The sequence below is a fragment of the Triticum aestivum genome, chromosome 4A (genome assembly GCF_018294505.1).
Source record: "Triticum aestivum cultivar Chinese Spring chromosome 4A, IWGSC CS RefSeq v2.1, whole genome shotgun sequence".
Lineage (NCBI taxonomy): Eukaryota > Viridiplantae > Streptophyta > Magnoliopsida > Poales > Poaceae > Triticum > Triticum aestivum.
Window position 1 is genome coordinate 268,500,393 of NC_057803.1, and position 12,169 is coordinate 268,512,561.

Consider the following 12,169-nt stretch of genomic DNA (forward strand, 5'->3'; position numbering starts at 1 on the left):
CAAATTGATGACAAGCAATGGAATTGGCATACTACTAATTCTCGTAGAAAGGATTAATATAGATATAGCGCAAACTTGAGGAAGGTCTTCAACGAACCACTGGTAGAATTGAAACCACAAATGAATTGATAAGGAAGAGAAATCCTGAACGAACCACCATAAGAATTGAAAACGAACGAAGTAAAAGGGTGAATCACCGGTAAGAATTAGCAAATGAACGAAGATACATGAGAGAGTTTAGATGCAACTGAACGAAGAGATCGCAAATTGATTAGAGAAAAACTTGAACGAAGCACCGGTAAGATTGGAGAATGATAACTGACAGCTGAGAATGAACAAACCTGAATTGATGGACTCCGGATAATCAAACCGAGAAGACTCTTGAATAGCTCCGGATAGGTGGAAAAAATTCTCACAATCGAAAACAATTATGAGAGGAAGGCATCGAGCTAGAAACATGAATCTCTGAGAGAGCGGATAAGATATGGAGGAAAAACTCTTCTTCGGTCATCAAAATCTGAGAATTACGATGAGAAACACCACCAAATTGTTGAGATACTCAGGAATAAAGAAGAATGGAAAAGTTGAACCAACGATGAAAAGAATTTGAAAGATCTTGGAGAAATACATCTGACTGATGAAAACTTCATTCTTACGTCAAACTTCGAAATGAAATTGAGGTTACCTCCGGGAAAATAAGAAGAGTCACGTAAGATCTTGGGAAAAAACCTGTGGGTTAGGGCTCACTGAAAAGATACATCGTTGAACGATTTCTTGAAAAGGAGATTGCACCGATTGAATTAAATGGCTTGAATAAGATAAGAACCTCGAAATAACTTGAACGGATAAGAACCTCGAGATATCTTGAGCACTTCGGAACAAATGAATAGCGAGAGGTGAATGATTAAGAGGTGCACCGGTATGAGAAGGCATTTGAAACGAGGAAAAAGATATGATCAACACCGAAAGCTTGAATTGGTTCCACCGGAGAAGAAAACGAGTGAAGAGTGACGAACTTGAAGCTCCGTTAGAATCTTCATGAGAATCACCGGATAGGGATATTGATCGAAAAGGAATGAAAAGATTTCCCATCAATAAAAGGATACTTGAATAAGAAATCTGAGTCCTTGAATAAAAAGGGTGGGAGGGTGGGAAAACAAAGGAAACTTGAGACGGATGAAGCAAACAACGTTGAGAAGACTTGGAGTTGATCTTGTGGATGAGACAAATGATAGGATCATCCTGAAGAGAATCGCACTGGTTGACAGGGATTGACATGACAAACTGGATGATCGAGAAGGATTAGTATTCACATAGAAATATGAGAGCACCGGTTAGGAAAAAGTATGGAATCAACATTTGACTTCAAAGCAACTCAAAACAAACAAAGGATTGGCTTGTAGAATAAGCCGGAACAAACATATGATAGAGATTTCGTCCGAAGTTTTCATGGTGGGGCCTACACGGGCTCGATCGTACAGCACCATCATGTACAAGGCAGTGCACATGACATATGAAGCGTCCCCGAGTCGGCATAGCCAAGGACTCTTTAAGACACAACGAGACCACTGTAAAATCAACCGTGGATAGGCGGACCACTAGATGTCGAACCCAGTTTCATATCATACATCTGTCGGAAAGATATCCTAAGAGCTACATGAATTCCCACTTATAAACTCCCAAAATTTTCCGGTTATGCAATCAGGTGTTGGGGATACAGGGGAAGCATAATATCTCACCCAAAACTAGCAAATCCTACATCCAGCTGTATCCATCCTTCAACACATAACCAAGAAACCTTCGGAAATCATTTACCTCAACCTTCGAAAAGCATCCGTTATACGAGTTATGGCAATACTCCCGAACTCCCGCCCCAGTACTGGGTGGCGTTGAGGTTATCTGACCAACAACTGCATAAAAGAGATTTTTTATGTCGGCGAAACTATTCTCAGGTATTCCAGAACTGCAACGATAAAATTGTGACGACAACACCTTGGAGCTCAACTCCTTGGGACACTGCCACAACCCCTAAATGTCAGGAGGCACCAAGAACAATGTTCTCGTCACAAATCGATCGGAACGATTCCAAGATACCCGCGTGATCCTAAATTTTTTTAGTGAAATTTGAGAAGAGAAGAGTCAAAACTCTACATCAGGATGCCTCACCAGAGCAACGAAGGGACTGAGGAGTAAAAAGAAGTCCTAACTCTCCGATATATATAATTCCTAAATGACTCAAAACATTTTTTTAGACTCCACAACGCCAACGATTTGATCAAGCAGGGGGCTCCTAAGGTCGGGGAAGGCTCTGATACCAACTTGTAACGCCCTCGATGCAGCTATATCTCCCACGTGTCGAAGCATGTCTTAGAGGCATAACCGCGTTGAAAGCAATGTCGCAAGTGAGGTAATGTTCACACAACCCATGTAATACATAAGGGAAAGAGATACATAGTTGGCTTACAATCGCCACTTCACACAATTACAAAATAAAGCATTACATCATCTAGATACACACAAGGTCCAACTACGGAACCCAAAATAAAAGAAGACTACCCCAAAAGCTACACAGATCCCCGATCGTCCCGACTGGGCTCCACTACTGATCAACTAGAATGAAATAACACAAAGGACAAGATCTTCATCGAGCTCCTCCTTGAGCTTGGTTGCGTCACCTACTCGGTTCAAGGGCACCTGCAAGCTGGTTTTGGAAGTATTTGTGAGTCACGGGGACTCAGCAATCTCACACCCTCGTGATCAAGACTATTTCAGATTATAGGTAAGGTAAAAGGTATGAGGTGGAGCTGCAGCAAGCGACTAGCGTATATGGTGGCTAACATACGCAAATGAGAGCAAGAAGAGAAGGCAAAAGCATGATCGAACAACTATGATCAAGAAGTGATCCTAGAACAACCTACGTCAAGCATTACTCCAACACCGTGTTCACTTCCCGAACTCCGCCGAGAAGAGACCATCACGGTTACACACACGGTTGATGCATTTTAATTAAGGTCAACTTCAGGTTTTCTACAAATAGACATTAACAAATTCCCATCTGCCCATAACCGTGGGCACGGCTTTTGAAAGTTCAATCCCTGCAGGGGTGTCCCAACTTAGCCCATCACAAGCTCTCACGGTCAACGAAGGATATTCCTTCTAACGGGAAGACCCGATCAGACTCAGAATCCTGGTTGCAAGACATTTCGACAATGGTAAAACAAGACTAGCAAAGCCACCCAGATGTGCCGACAAATCCTGATAGGAGCTGCACATATCTCGTTCTCAGGGCACACCGGATGAGCCAGATGTCGGGTGGGCCAGCCCAGAGTTGCCCCTGGTAGCTCCGGACATCGCTCAGTTGGACCAACACTTAGAGAAGCACTGGCCCGGGGGGGGGTTAAAATAAAGATGACCCTTGAGTCTGCAGAACCCAAGGGAAAGAAAAGGCTAGGTGGCGAATGGTAATACCAATGTCGGGCCTTGCTGGAGGAGTTTTATTCAAGGCGAACTGTCAAGTGGTTCCCATTATGACCCAACCGCGTAAGGAACACAAAATCCAGGAACATAACACAGATATGAAGGAAACTAGGGCGGCTAGAGTGGAACAAAACACCAGGCATTCGGCCGAGCCTTCCACCCTTTACCAAGTATATAGATGCATTAATTAAATAAGAGATATTGTGATATCCCAACAAGTAAACATGTTCCAACAAGGAACAACATCTCCATGTTCCAACAAGGAACAAACCTCAATCTTCACCTGCAACTAACAACGCTATAAGAGGGGCTGAGCAAAGCGGTAACATAGCCAAACAACGGTTTGCTAGGACAAGGTGGGTTAGAGGCTTGGTTCAACAATATGGGAGGCATGATAAGAAAGTGGTAGGTATCGCAGCATAGGCATAGCAAAAGAGCGAGCAACTAGCAAGCAAAGATAGAAGTGATTTCGAGGGTATGGTCATCTTGCGTGAAATCCCGCAAGGAAGAAGAACATGTCCATGAAGAAGACAAAAGGATGTAGTCGAACGGGTCCTCACAAACGCGACGTTAACGTAACCAACCCGAAGAAGCAACACCGGAAAGAAGCACACAACATAGTAAACAACCAACACATGAACATGGTATGATAAGCGGGATGTGGTATGCGATGCATATGCATGATTTGCAAAGGAATGATTGCACCTGGCCTCAACATGGAAATCCAAGAGTACCACTGGAAAGGTGAGGTGATTTCGGTTGAAATCTATATAAAGATCACCAGAATCGGATGCACGGTTTGGAAATGGCAAGCAAAACAAATATGGCACCGGTCTGCAATTATCAGCAAGTAGTCATCTAAATGCATCAAGTTAGATATGCTACAGCACTCAAACATGGCAACAAAATACATGGCAGGAATCCACTCAAGAAGCTTGACAAAAGATGAACACTGAGCTATAGCTAATTCATCCATTAATAGGTTCAAACAAGCATGGCAAAAGTGCAAATGATAACAGGTTTCAGACTTGGTGAAATTAACACAAGTCAGGAATTTATCATCAGGAAGCACACCTTAGAGCATGAAAACTACATGTTACAAGAACTTAACATGGAAAATCAAGGAATGGCATGAAGCTACTAAAAGCACTTAACAAAAGTCCCTTAGTTACCTTGAGCCAAAAGGGATCAGAAAATACAATTGCAAGCATGTGAACATAGCAAAAACACAAACAGAGTAGGCATGTTTACGAGCTCGATGCACTCACTACAAAGTATGGCATGACAATCTAAGCATACACCCATCAATAATACATGTCATAGAATCTATACATAGCAAGAACAACATCATAGCATGCACGGATCAATAGCAACAACCTCGGCAAAATCGCTAAACATGTCAACGATCTGCCAGGAACATTTTATAGCAAAAGTAGAGCTCGATTGACTCAAGCGAGGTTGCTCCATAATTGCAAACAAAGACATGGATGGATAGAGCACCACAATGTTAACAAAACATCCTTACCGATCATCCTCAAAGGAGGCACTTATCACTAGGAAACAACATGAACATATGGCATAACAACAAAATCAGGACAAGGACTTGGTGAAATTCTAAGTCCCTGAAATCAGCATTACCGATTACGCTACTTTGCCAGCTTGTGCTAGTCACCACAAATATCACAAAAATACATGGCATACACCCCTCTAAAGATGGCCTGGCATAAAACAAAACACATGTAGAGCTCAGGGTCATAGCATGCACACATTAATCATGGCAAAAATGACAAAATGCCATTTGCTGAAACAGATCTGATAAATTAATCACATAGCCCTCTTCCGACGACATTTTGGGCATCAAGATGAGCTCAAATGAAAATGACGCAATGCGATGAAATGATGTACTCGTCAAGGCGAACATTTTGATATGCTACACGCACGAAACGGAGCTACGGATGATGAGTTATGAGCGATGGAAAATGCATAAAAATATATGCAGATCTAGGACTTAGTGAAAAAAAGGATCCGAGCATCAGATAGTTAATCAACGCACGGGGCGGAGAATAGGGCATCTCACCACGTGGGCTTCGGCTCAGGACGTTGGTGAAGCAGGCCGGCCGAGATGGGCCAACGAGCTAGGCCTGGAAGGCCAAGGCGGGGAGGAGGCCCACGCTGGCGCTCGTCGTCTCCTCGACAGGAAATCGAGCGAGGCCATGGCGGCGCCGGGGATGGCAGGCTTCGGCGGGAGCGCTTGAGCGCGCGGGGAGGCCGGCACGGTCGGGAACGGGCTGATTCGGGCCTGAGAACCCCGGATCCGGCGAGACTTGACGAAGGTGAGGCCGGCGACGAGGTCTCCATGGCGGCGGTGAATCCTGTTAAGAGAGAGAGAGAGAGAGAGAGAGAGAGAGGGAGAGAGAGGGAGAGAAGGTAGCTGGAGGAAGAAGGGGAGAGGCGCGGGCTTGGCCTAGCCGGACGCAGTCCTCGGCGGCGGCATCGGGTCGCTGGCCGGCGCGAGTAGGCAGGAGGAGAAGAGGCTCCGGCAGACGGCGGCGGGAAACTCCGGCGAGACGGGCGCGAGCGGCGGTGCGCACGGGCGGCGGCGGGCGAATCCGGGATCGCGCGGGCCCACGATGGGCTCCGCGGGCCGGCGGTGCGGGAACGGCGGTGGAGGACAGGTGGTGTGATCCGATTGGACGAGGGGGCGGAGGCGGACATGTCCGGCTCGGTGTGGATGTGTCCGGCGGCGCGGAGGGAGTTAGATCTAGGGTTAGGCCGCTAATTTCAGAGGGGATCACGTATATATAGGTAGAGAGAGCTAGGAGAATCCAAATGAGGTGCGGTTTTGGGCCACGCGATCGTGATTGAATGACCAAGATGATGGAGGGGTTTTAGGTGGGTTTTGGCCCACTTTGAAGGGGTGTTGGGCTGCAACACACACGAGGCCTTTTCGGTCCCTTGGTTAACCGTTGGAGTATCAAACGAAGTGCAAATGGCACGAAACTTGACAGGTGGTCTACCGGTAGTAAACCAAGGATGCATGACAAGTCTCGGTCTAATCCGAAAACGTTTAACACCCGCGCACGAAAAGAGGTAGAAAGGGACACCAGATGACATAGGAGCGCCGGATTGCAAAACGGACAACAGGGAAAATGCTCGGATGCATGAGACGAACATGTATGCAAATGAAATGCACATGATGACATGATATGCAATGCATGACACACAAGCAATGACAAGGCAACAACAGTGAATAACTGGAAGACACCTGGCACATCAGTCTCGGGGCGTTAGAAAAGCCCGGACACCTTCAAGCGCGCTCGGAGCAATCGTCAAATAGACCGCCTGGCGCAATCTGAGCTCTCATAGCAATGCGGAGGCCACCCCAAGCCCAGCCCAATGATGAAACTCGTGCCGCGCGTACATAATTACGCATTAAAAATACCATGGGCACAGATGGGGAGGGGGCACAACTGCGGCATGCCCCAAGGCGCGGCTTAAACCGCACTAGGAGCTTCCCGTTTGGTTATTTTTCTTTTTTTTCAGGACCTTAATCTTTGGAAACACTGTCCGGCAGCACTATTGCCGAACACATGACGCAGCAACCAAGGAGGCAGAAGGCTACGTCATACCACGGAATTCCCAGGTGGATTACAGTAATGAGCGAAATATTTGATTTAATATCATTCCTCAGCTTGCCCTTGGAAGGGACATAGTCCTACTCTTTCCTTATCGCACTATCTGTATCACTCTGCCTTAACGCAATTTTTTGAATAAACAATGCATGACATTACGATTATTATTACATTCTTGTTATATAAATATATATATATATCTTTGTGTTCATTAATGACGTCTTGCAACCGTACACTTTGGTACGGCCAATACACCAGGGGCTTACGTACCCCACAATGCGGTGTGAAAAGTCCGAACACTTTCACAAGTGCGGCACCCCGAACTTATAGCATTATATGCATCAGCTCCGAATCATGTCTTTGGTCAAATGTTGGGTTTGCCCGGCTCCTATGTTTTTGTACCTTACGTTCCGCTCTATCGGCTAAGGTAGCGCTAGGAGAACTACTGCGATTGTGCCCCGGTTCTGCTGGGTTCAGCACCTCAGTAGAGAAAGCTAAAACTGACTGTCATGATAAGGCGAGAGACTGGTCGCTGTTCGGTGAGGTTTTCGAATCCCTAAAGACTTATGCCGCTTAGAGCGAGGGGTTGGCCCTGTCCGTCTTAAAGGCGTGTATCAGGCCCCGAATTCGGCCTTCCGAATACCAGGGGCTTCGCCGAAATTTAAAATTATAGAATTCTATGGCTAAGTGAGAGTGATAAAGCATTATTAGTCTGGTTGCCTTGTTTGATGTGCTAAGCACCTCCCTCGAAGGACCCAAACATGGGAACAAGAGTGCTTAGGTTTATCACGAACACCCCAGCACTCGTGGCATGGGGGCAGAAGCCAAGGACTAGCCATCTCTCAGATTGGATAAACAACCAAACAGAAGGTAATATTTTAAATTCAAACAAGCGCTGCATAGCGCATATGAAACAAGTTTTCATATATACAGGATAAAACGAGAAAATCTCATTCAAATATTACAGCTTTTGAACACAGACGGGCACCCGGCAAAACACCCTCATAGTACATCTCGGGGTGGCGGTGCTCCTTGCCCTCCGGCGGCCCCTCCTTGATCAGCTTCACGGTGTCTAGCTTGACCCACTGCAATTTCACACGGGTAAAAGCCCAGCATGCACCTTCAATGCAGACAGATCGCTTGACGACCTCCAGCCACGGGCAGGCATCCACAAGCCGCCTCACCAGGCCGAAGAAGCTATTCGGAAGGGCGTCGCCAGGCCACAGCCGGACTATAAAGCTCTTCATGGCCCGATCGGCCGCCTTATGTAGCTCGACCATCTGCTTCAGCTGGTCACTCATTCGCACCGGGTGTTCGGCCTCAGCATACTGAGACCATAACAGCTTCTCCGTTGAGCTTCCATCCTCAGCCTGGTAAAATTGTGCGGCATCGGACACACTGTGGGGCAAATCTGCGAATGCTCCTAGAGAGCTCCGGATTCGGGTAAGTAATCGGTAATTTATGCTTGCTTTGCATATAGAAAGCCTTACCCGCCACTATCTTCTTCATCGCGTCGATCTCTTGGAGGGCCTTTTGGGCTTCGGCCTTGGCACTTTTTGCACTCTCGAGGGCCGCGGAAAGCTTGGACTCCCGTGTCTTTGAGTCAAGCTCCAACGCCCCGTGCTTCGCCACGAGAGCCTGGAACTCTTGCTGCACCTCGCCCACCCGAGCCTCGTGCTTCTCTTGCTCGGTGCGCTCCTTGGCCGCTTTATCTTTGGCCTTGGTTAGCGCTTGCTTTAGGATCGCCACCTCGGTCATGGCCTCTGGCAAACATACGATGATCCCGTCATTTTGCAATCACGTCCTCTTTTATATATACATATCTATAGACAGGGTATTACTTACCCTTGTTCTCCTCGAGCTGCCTCTTGGCAAGGCCGAGCTCTTTCTGGGACCCCTCAAGGGCCTGCTTCGGTACGGCGACCTCCGCAGTCAGTGCGGCGGACACCAGCAGCGAAGCCTGCATATGCATATTGACACACTTATACTAGACTCCTGCGATATTATTTGATCCTCTGTTCGGCTTTTCTTTGTGAACACCGAACAAAGCATCAGGGGCTATTGTCTATGTGGTAATATTCCTACTGCATTTTAAAACACTTACCTCGAAGCCTGTTAGAAGGCTGTCACAGGCTTCAGTCAATCCGCTCTTGGCGGACTGAACCTTCTGGATCACCGCACTCATGATAGTGCGGTGGTCCTCGTTGATGGAAGCGCTGCGAAGCGCTTCCAGCAGATTGTCTGGCGCCTCTGGATGGACAGAGGTCACCAGCACAGGCGTCTTGCCCCGCTTAGAAGGAGGCCGCCTGCCCGAGCCTGGAACCGCTGGAGGTTCCGGCGCGGTGTTCGGCTGAGGGCCGAACTCAGAGCTCTCAGGGGCCCCGTCCCCTCGGCTCCCAGAGTACGGAAGGTCGCCTTGAGGCGCCTCCGGGACTGTCTCCCCATGATCCGGTGCCTCTTGAGACAACACCTCGGCGCCGTCGGCAGGATGGCGGTCGGGACTAGATCGCTATCCATGTCTGATAAGCCCAGGGAGCCGTCCGATGATACATCGATACTGGCTCGCGGCGGCCTGTATAATTTTGTTCGGCGTTAGGGAAAGCAGTGCGACAAAGGAATCCTATGAGTTACTCTGGTGTTCGAATACTTACGATCTCCCCGGGGGCTTGGCCCTGGGCAACCACTCGTCTTCGCCTTCGTCGGCGGCGGTAGAACTGTCCGGAAGGAGAGTCCTTCCCTTCTTGGACCCTTCGGCCTCCCTAGTTGGGGCGGCCTTCCTTGTCCTGTCTCCCCTAGTCGGCGGGGGTGCATCTTCTTCTTCCTCCTCGTCTTCGGGGGAAGAGTGCGCCGCAGAGTCATCGGACGGTGAGTCCGACGACGCCTGGCATCGGGAACTCTTTCGGGTTCCCTTGGCCTTCTTGGTCTTCTCCGGCACCGTATAAGGGGCCGGAGTCAACATCTTCGCTAGAAGAGCGTCTGCGGGGCCTTCGGGCAAAGGAGCCGGACAGTCGATCTTCCCGGCCATCTTCTGCTAGTCCTATCAAAGGTACGGGACTTTAGATCCCGCATAGAGTCAACCTATAAAAAATAAGTATCCTGTGAAAGGTAAAGCAGCTTACCGCACTGGCTTGGCGCTTCGCGCTAAATCCGCGATCCTCAGTAACAGGAGGGGGGACCTCGGCACTTTTGAACAGCACCCTCCAGGCATCTTCATGAGTCGTGTCGAAGAGCCTATTCAGAGTTTGGTGCTGCGCCGGGTCAAACTCCCACAAGTTGAACTCCCGTTGTTGGCTCGGGAGGATCCGGTGGATGAGCATAACTTAGACTATGTTGACAAGCTTGACCTTCCTGTTCACCATGTTTTGAATACATGTTTGGAGTCCGGTCAGCTCTCCTAAACTACCCCAGGATAGGCCGTTCTCTTTCCAGGAAGTGAGCCACGTGGGGATGCCAGATCGGAACTCGGGGGCCGCTGCCCATGCAGGGTCGCGCGGCTCGATGATGTAGAACCACCCCGATTGCCACCCCTTTATGGTTTCCACAAAGGAGCCCTCGATCCATGTTACGTTGGGCATCTTGCCCACCATGGCTCCTCCACACTCCACCTGGCACCTGCCCACAACCTTCGGCTTGACATTGAAGGTCTTCAACCATAAGCCGAAGTGGGGCTTGATGCGGAGGAAGGCCTTGCACACGACGATAAACGCCGAGATGTTGAGGATGAAGTTCGGGGCCAGATCGTGGAAATCCAGGCCGTAATAGAACATGAGCCCCCGGACTAATGGGTGGAGAGGGAATCCTAGTCCACGGAGGAAATGGGTGAGGAACACTACCCTCTCATGGGACTTGGGGGTGGGGATGAGCTGCCCCTCATCTGGGAGCCGGTGTGCGATGTCGTCGGGCAGGTATCCGGCTCTCCTCAGTTTCTTGATGTCTCCCTCCGTGACGGAGGAGACCATCCACCTGCCTCCCACTCCGGACATGATTGGAGAAGGTTGAGGTGGGAAGTGCGGACTTGGGCGCTAGAGCTCGAGTGTGCGAAAACGGATGAGCGAAGGAGGAAGAAGGCGTGGATAGAAAGGTGAATCCTTATCCCTTTATATGGGCGGACAAAACTAAGTGTCCCCACTTGCCTGATAAAACTTGCTTATCCCCCAAGCGCCATAATTGATGGTGCGGTTGGGTTACCCATGCCCGTATTGATGAGAATCCCGTAATGAGGGGACACGATCTCTGCTTTGACAAGACGTGTCGAAAAACTGCCTCGCGTTATGTGCGGGGCTGGTTAAAGGAAACGGTTCGAATAATCACCGGGCCATGACATAACGTCATGCTGCTAAAACAAGCCATCAAACTAGATCTGCAAAAATATTATTCTCTCTATGGTGGAATGTGGAACTTATTTTGCAGGGTCGGACACTATCCTCGTATTCAAATTCTTCTGTGATGTATTAGGAGAAGGAACCCGCCTTGCAATGCCGAAGACAATACTGCGCGCCGGACTCATCGTCATTGAAGCATGGTTCAGGGGCTACTGAGGGCGTCCTGGATTAGGGGGTCTCCGGACAGCCGGACTATCTCTATTGGCAGTACTGTTAGACTATGAAGATACAAGATTGAAGACTTCGTCTCGTGTCCGGATGGGACTCTACTTGGCGTGGAAGGCAAGCTAGGCAATACGGATATTGATATCTCCTCCTTTGTAACCGACCTTGTGTAACCCTAACCCTCTCCGGTGTCTATATAAACCGAAGGGTTTTAGTCCGTAGGACAACAACCACAACATACAATCATACCATAGGCTAGCTTCTAGGGTTTAGCCTCTCCGATCTTGTGGTAGATCTACTCTTGTACTACCCATATCATCAATATTAATCAAGCAGGACGTAGGGTTTTACCTCCATCAAGAGGGCCCGAACCTGGGTAAAACATTGTGTCCCCTGCCTCCTGTTACCATCCGGCCTAGACGCACAGTTCGGGACCCCCTACCCAAGATCCGCTGGTTTGGACACCGACAGTGGCCAAAGGTACAATATCGATTCAACGCTATAAAGATTGGG